Source organism: Cupressus sempervirens, chromosome 7 (assembly GCF_028749045.1).
Source record: "Cupressus sempervirens isolate cs-2001-9-10 chromosome 7, ASM2874904v1, whole genome shotgun sequence".
Lineage (NCBI taxonomy): Eukaryota > Viridiplantae > Streptophyta > Pinopsida > Cupressales > Cupressaceae > Cupressus > Cupressus sempervirens.
The window spans coordinates 336652141-336660009 of NC_143124.1; the positions used below are offsets into that span (position 1 = coordinate 336652141).

A 7869-nucleotide genomic window follows, 5' to 3' on the forward strand; every position below is an offset into this window, starting at 1 on the left:
AATGAAAATGTTTTATGGATAATTTTATTCAAACTAGAAAACATAATTATAACCAAAATAAAATAATAACTATTTAAAAACATCATCAAAGATATAAAAGACTATCGGTTTATCCGTTGCACCCTTAAAAGGTCCACGTCATAGTTATATTTTAGGAGAGATAACAAATTTATAAATGCTTACAACTTTCCATCCAAATAAAATATGATTTCACGTGCTTCTACCAAGAAGTTATTTATTTATTTATTTTTCTTTGTACCAGTAGAAGTAATTTTATTTTCAAACAAAATTGAAGTTGTACCTAGAAGTATTTTTTTTTAAATAAATAATTTATAGATATTTTCCTCTTATTTCTCATTTGCTTAACAAGAAGTCTAATATTTTTAATGGAATTTTTTTGAAAATGGCTTAGCCAAAATAGACAAACTTTATCAAAAGAAAAAATATCTTGAAAATCATTAATATTTATTTATTTTATTTTATTTATTTGTACAAGCATAATCTCCAATACTAATTAATTGAAAACAAGTGAGAGGAAAACATTAATCTATCCACCTATAGATCAGCTGAACTAATAAATCCAAACTAAAAAGAAATCATTAGACCTTACAACATCCTATACTACAATCTTAATTTCCTAAGATTGTAATAACCAAAAAACACCATTCTAATCTCTAGCAAATTTAACCTGTCATCTTCTTTTCTCCGGAGACATCAAACTCCATTGTTGTCGATGACACCAATATGCCAACTGGATTTCTCCTTCTAGGTGCGATTTTCCTTAGAATTGATCGTTTTGTTCCCTTTTTCGCTATAATATAAACAAACAAGAATACCTTGACGCGTGACTAAAGAATCAAATTTTAAATGTTATTATATTATAATAGAGAGAAACTTGAAGAAAGAACCCGCAAAACATTAATACAACGAACTATGTACGCGTACTCCGATGTCCCTACACCATGTTCATACACTTGCATCATTCATACAAGTACCTAATAACTGAATAAAAAAATCATCAATCAATCCCGACAGGTGGCTTCAACTTTGTTTTCAAACCCAGTAGGAGGGAATACTCTCTACTTCTAGGTTCAAGCAAAACCATGGATTGTGTTTTAAAGCACACAGAAATCCTCAGTTTTCCTGATTTACATGTGTGGGCGAGCCACAAAATCAGCGGCTATACCGGGCAAAACAACTGCCCGAGATTCGTTGATAAGCTGGACAAATTTTCAAAGTAACAGTATGGTAAACTCCTTCCTAGGTCAAAAGGCATAGATCTTCATTGCCAGAGAAGAGGAAAGCGTGCCAAGTAAAATCGAAGCCGTAGATCTGCAGTTGAGCATAGAAGCGTCGGTCTGGTAAGTGGGCTGCAGAGATTAGAGACTCGATAATGGGGATTAGGGTTTGTTTTGGAACTTATAAGTCAGTGGAGGAGGTAGCACTTGTCTGTGATCATGAAGTTAATTAAATTAGAGGGGAAAAAAGCCAAGTTCAACAATTCAATACCAAAGATGACTCTACGAACAGGTAAATGATTTTCTTCAGTCTCTGTTACGTATAAGCGAATCTTAATATAGTTACCTTCGCAATAACAAGGAGGAATATGAGGTAAGCAAATCTTCCAGTTATTACCCTCATAATAAAGAGGCATTCGAGGCATTTTCTGTTCCAAATCAGGGTATAGAAAGAGAGACGTAGCTAATACCTTATGTGCGTTTGGGTTATTTTCTGTTCAGTTGTATATGCAGAGAGCATTGGAATTGAATCCGGACGATGCCAACAAGCATTGTTTATGAGTGGGTTTTGATTTCATGAATCACAAGTCATAAGTTATTGTGTGAACCATCTGTCTCTTTGTATAGCAGTTTTGAAGGCGTAAATGAACTCGGTACTCAACTGGAATCTCTCAAATAGTTTGAAATCACTGATGGCGTTTTCGAATGGGATTGAGGTTTGTATTAGTCCCCTTGTTTGTGGGGAGGGCGGAATGAGCTTCTGCAGGACATCTGCACAGAAGGACTGTATTTCCCGATGACGGAAAATCTTCGTGGTCAGACGTGAGTCGAAAGTGAGTAAGGCCTACTGACCAAAATTTGCCGAAACCAGGTTTCGTGTAAGCTTATCTTCCTTCACCTTTTATCTACGAAAAATAGTTGATTCTAGCTTCTCTTCATAATGTTTTGTTATATCTCATGATTTTTGTTTTAAATATATTGAAGAAAAATTGTTAGGTAGGATGTAGGGGTAAAATATAGGTAAATGATACAACCAAAGTTAGTGTTCAATCAATGGATTCCGTTTAAATTGTTTTGGAGGGGAACAATAGTATGAGAAATTGTAATGTACATTTTGAAAGATTAAGTTATAAGATGGAAAAATGGGAAGTCAAAATTAGGGTAGTACAAACAGATCAAATTATATTCTTGGACTTGGAAAGAATCTTTGGTCTTGATCAGCAGATTTTAATTATGGTTTTTATACAGAGGATCTTTTACCATTTTCTTTTCATTTAATTTTTACTCTTTAAATTTTTTTAACATTTTCAGATGTTGTCACTTGTCACCTATGAAGGAGACTCTAGTATAGGAGTGAGAGGTTCAATATGGTATAATTTGATGTTAAAGTACATTTTGAAAGATTAAGTTATAAGATAGATAAATGGGAAGTCAAAATCTGGTAGTACTGATAGATGAAATTATATTCTTGGAGTGTAAAGAATCTTTGGTCTTTTAATTGTGGTTTTTGTATAGAGGGTTTTTAACCATTTTCTTGTTCATTCAATTTTTATTTTGCCAATTTCTTTACCATTTTGAGATGTTGTCACCTATCAAGGAAACTCAGAGTATGGGAGTCCTAGGTTCGCTATTGTATAATTTAATGTAGAGATTAGCATTTTGCTAAAGGTTCATATTTAATAGTTTTACTTGTATATTTTGGAAGGGTTTTACTCACAACTTGTTGCCTAGAGATTATATTTTGAAGTGTTTGATAATACCATAGTGATATTTGATAAATTGTGTGAAGCTTCTCTATACTTTGAAATAGATTATTTTATGAGTTGCAATAAAATTTAGTTGTAAATCACATAAATTCTCTAAACTCTTTGATATATTTTCAACTATTAACATTCTTAAATACAAAAAGATCATATAACCAAATCCAATTTTGAAATAATATGAATGATTATCACATAAAATATTGTTGTTCTCATAAGAATTGCATCGAGAGTAGCATAAAATGTAGACAAAAATCTTATTCAAAATCATAATTTGTAAGGGCGGAAATTTTCAATTATGAATCATATTTTTCAAGATACAATATGAAAGACTTGAGTTTGGTGAAGAAATCTATGATAAAAACACATAAGTTACACCACTTAACTTGGCCAAAAACTATCATCTTCAATAGAATCTAGAACATAAGTAGTATGCTTCACTCCATCTTCCATCACAATATATAGTTCTCTTGAGAATGATTGGCTAGCATCCAATTTTCTCCTTTCTCTTTCTAGAATTGTTGACTTCTCACCACTTGCTCAAAATACCAAGTGTCCCTAGATCACTCAACATGACATAGAAATAAACCCTACAATTATTTCCATCTATTTAGAAAGGTTATATATATATATTGTTGGAATAAATTATAAATTTAAAGGTCAAGTCATATGTGAACCGTTATCAATGTTCTAATATGGGATAAATGTAAAGGTCCATTTCATCATTTTAAAATTATTGAAAATTAATAGAGATTTATATGAACCACTTTTCTCCACTTATAAAAAAGATCTAGAAAAAAATATTACATAGATCATTACCAAATTACCTTGTGGTTGATGAGACTAAATAAGGGTCTAGTTAAGGATAAAAAATTCCAATGAGTTGGAGAAATAGTAGTGACAGAGATGCTAGATGGGAATAATCAAGTTGATAGAAAAGAAACTAAGATTATTAAAAGGTGAAACCTTTAAAAATAGTCCAAGAGAAAAACATAAATAGATCCACATATGTAATCATTGGGTTGATGGAACATGAATAAAGTTTCGATACTATAGAACCTTCCATTTATGTGATTCCCCTAGGTAAGTGTCAAGCCTGTAACTTAAGAGACTTAATTAGCATATGAAGTCTTAACATCTTATAAAGATGGAACTCTCAACATGAATGTAGCTAGGAATATAGTAATTAAAATATATAAGTTTCAATCTTAGAAAGATGAATAACATCTCTAAAATGAGAACTAAAAATTGATTATTTCTTATAATGAAAGTAAATATACAAAGGAGTATGATATGAGGAGATTATACTTCAATAAGTTTCATATTGGATTATAAACTTGCCAAATTATGAAGAAAATTAAAAGAGTTTTTATTGTGAAAAGTTGTTATGATATGGTAACATATTAAAGCTGACTATTGCCGAAAAAGAATAACACTATAACTACATTTCACATATTCACATTTACACATACTAAGATTGGGTCCTATATTATTTGTGGACATCTATGGATTTGCACTTGTTGTTTAGAGCCTTTTTCTCTTCATTTATTTCTTAGCTATTTTGTAGTATTTTCTTGTTAAATTTGTTTCTTCTAAGAGTGAATAGGAATGGATACTTTATCTCCAATTTATATATTGTTATAAATCCTTGTTTCAATGGGATAAAAATCTATCCTTTCAGATCTCCATTCTAGAAGAAACCAAAAAATATAATAATTAGAATATTGAGTTTACTATTGAACTTAATTAGTTGTCTTTTTTCATTCCTCTTTTTCCCTAAGTACCAAGTAATATTATTATTTAACACAAAGTAAAACTGGACTAGATTAACATTAAATTTAAGTATATAGTCAATAATAATTTTAGACAAAGAAAGCCATAATTAGGGAACCATTAAATTGAAAAACTAGCATCAAAGACAAAATGACAATAGAACATTTTAAATAAATAAAGTACATCAAATGTTTTAGGTGACACACCACCACAATTTAAAATTTTCTCAACAACACAATTTAAAAATAATTAAATCTATCTAAACAAATTCTTGCTTAAGTAGAAAATATTTCAAAATTATTTTCCTTATTAAATACGACTATGTTAAATTCCAAAATAAAATTAAACAAAAATAAATATAAATAAATAAATCTTTTGACCTAACAAAGATTAGATATATTTTGTTGATGAGGACAAAAGTAAATTTAGAACCATATTTCCATATGATTTTTTCTAATAGATATAAATCACTATAAATTTTTATGATAATTATCACTTAAAGCATTCAAAACCATCGTATATTTTTTTTCTTTTCTAAATAATGGAAATAATACATAGGTCTCAAATGCTTGTGCACAAACACAAGTTAAATCATTATGGAGTGGATTCGTGACTAGGTTATATCAAAGACATATTTTCTTCTTATGTTACTTCATTTTTAATGCTCCCATAATCTTAGGTTTTAGTGGATTGCGGTATCCCAATTTAAATTAGATATCATTAACTAGTATTTAATATTCATGTATGGCTTATATTAAAGAGATATTTTCTTCTTATGTGACTTCTTTTGTAATAGTACCATGAACCCAATTTTTGGTTGATAATGGTATTCCAATTAGAATTAGGTAGCATTCGAGAAAGTAATAGTTACTTGTGTTTGGATTATATTGGAGAGATTTTCTTATGTGACTTCTTTTGTAGAGAGATCTAGTTTTTGTAGGGTAGCTCTATTTTCTTCTCTTGGTCTTTTAATACTACCCTTCACCATCTATTTCTATTGGGGGTCATATACGAGTGGCTCCTAGTAGCTATTATTCTTTTGGTAGTGGATTATTAAGGTGGGCCTTCTTATGATTATTTCTCATAATATTTAGTAGAGGTTTTCAAGGTTTGTATTTGCAATCCAAATTCCTATGAAAATATTTATTGATAGAGGTTTCAATCATAAATTCCATTCAAAACTTGATAGTTATTTTGGATTGAATCACTCTTGAACAATTTTTTTGTAGTTCAAAGAGCTCTCAAGATTAGCTAGTTTATACTTTCTTTCCAAAAACAATTTTATTAGACCTTTATGGTCTCTCTACTTCTCTCATATTATTATTTTTCTAGACAATCCTCTAGGTAAAGGTAGCATGAAGTCTCTTCAAAAAAGCTAGGAGTCTCCCAAAAGGGATTTTATCTAGAAAACCTTTTATGGTTTCTTCCTAACCTCCTATGATTTGATTATGTAAAATTTTTTGTTGGGTCTAGTCCATTGTTATTAACAATTGGTTCCTTCAGTCAAAATCCCTATTTTTTGAAAAAGGTCCTTGTCTTTTTTGGTTAAGGTGGTCGTACTACTTGGAAATTATTTCCACTTAATTTTATAATGCGAATTTTTTTGTAAGGGTACATTTCCTCTTTCAATACATCTAATTATAACATATATATTGAATCATACTTTATAAATAAGAGTTCAAACATCTCTATTTTATCAAATCTTTATGTAAATGAAGTTTCTCAAGGGACAATTTCTATATCAATCCTACTTTTTTAGATGAACACAAGTGAATTGTGATATTTAGTTTCATGATAATTTAATAAAAATGAAAATAATTTAAAATAGTCTCATATTTTCTTTAAGTGATTACTAACATTTTTTATTTTGAACAAAAATTTATAGAAAATGTTACTAAATATTTAAAAAGAACTCCATAATCCAAGCAACTTGGAGAAAAGAAGTCTTGGAAGGGGAATGGCACAAACGGTCCCAAAATTTAGACAAAGAGGACACATGCTAGCACGTGCATCTCCACACACTCCACCAGAGGTGCCAAATCTGTTTGGCAAAGGGGCACTGGAAAAAAAGGTGAGATACAATCTCCTCACTATTGTTAATTCTCTTCAGGAAACACTCCTTGCTAAATGTGACATCAGTGGGGGTTTGGATCATATTGATGCTAGTATTTACTCTCGCCTCTCCTTTCCTCTTTAGGGTTGCTCTCCTTCGATCTCCCACACCCACTCTGGAATAGAGCTAAGAAACACCCTCAATGTGTTAATCATCAGGGACATTGGTCTCCTCCTACGGCGGGAACTCTTAAAATCAACACTAATGGTTCTTCTCAGGGAAATCTTGGTCTGGCAAGTATTGGGGGAGTTGGGCATGATAGTTCTGGTGATATCCAATTTTTGTTTTCTATATACAAGGTTTACCATACTAATAACCTCATGGAAGCCCTGGCTATCTTGGTTGTAGTCAAATAGTGTTGTCTACATGGCTGGAAAAGAATCATCTATGAGACTAACTCACAGGTGGTTGTGAACTTATTGCATAATAGGAACGTTGTGCATGTGGATTGGCATTTAGCTTTGGTTATTTAGTAGATCATTCAGTTATGTAATTCTATGGATTCTGTGTCCTTTACGCATATCCCTCATGAGTGGAACGGCATGGCTAAATGTCTGGCTAAATGGGCCTCTGAGCAGGGCCCAGCTTGGAACATTCTTGATCCTAGGATGCTTCCCCTTGATTTATCTTAGATGCTAGATCAACTTGTGGACTAGGATAAAGCTATGTAGTTCTCTTTGTTTCTTTTGTTTTTTAGCTCTCTTTGATATTCAATAAAAAATTTACCCCTCTTTTAGTTAAAAAGAACTCCATAATAAAATTGATAAGTAAACTAAAAACTAAAGTCCCACATGGAGTAGGTGTACTATGGATACCCTTTTATGCATAAGCATATATGAACATAGAAAAATACTTTAATTTTTTAAAAGCATATATATCAAGGGAGTTATATCTTCTTACAAGAAACATCATCAGAGTACTATATCAAGAAGGTGGACTAGTATTCTAATATTTTCTTGTAGGCAATATAGTATTGCAATCACTT

General features: G+C 30.9%; 2 long non-coding RNA genes across 2 annotated transcripts; both read left to right on the top strand.

Annotated features, from left to right (window-relative positions):
* The first annotated feature begins 909 nt into the window (after window positions 1-909).
* Window positions 910-2179, top strand: LOC149546802 (uncharacterized). Its single transcript, XR_016353777.1, has 2 exons — window positions 910-1530; window positions 1740-2179. It is a non-coding gene; the product is annotated as an uncharacterized LOC149546802 (long non-coding RNA).
* Window positions 2180-6076: 3897 nt separating this feature from the next.
* On the top strand, window positions 6077-7568 carry LOC149546803 (uncharacterized). The gene is made up of 2 exons (XR_016353778.1): window positions 6077-6842; window positions 6969-7568. It is a non-coding gene; the product is annotated as an uncharacterized LOC149546803 (long non-coding RNA).
* Window positions 7569-7869: the final 301 nt, after the last annotated feature.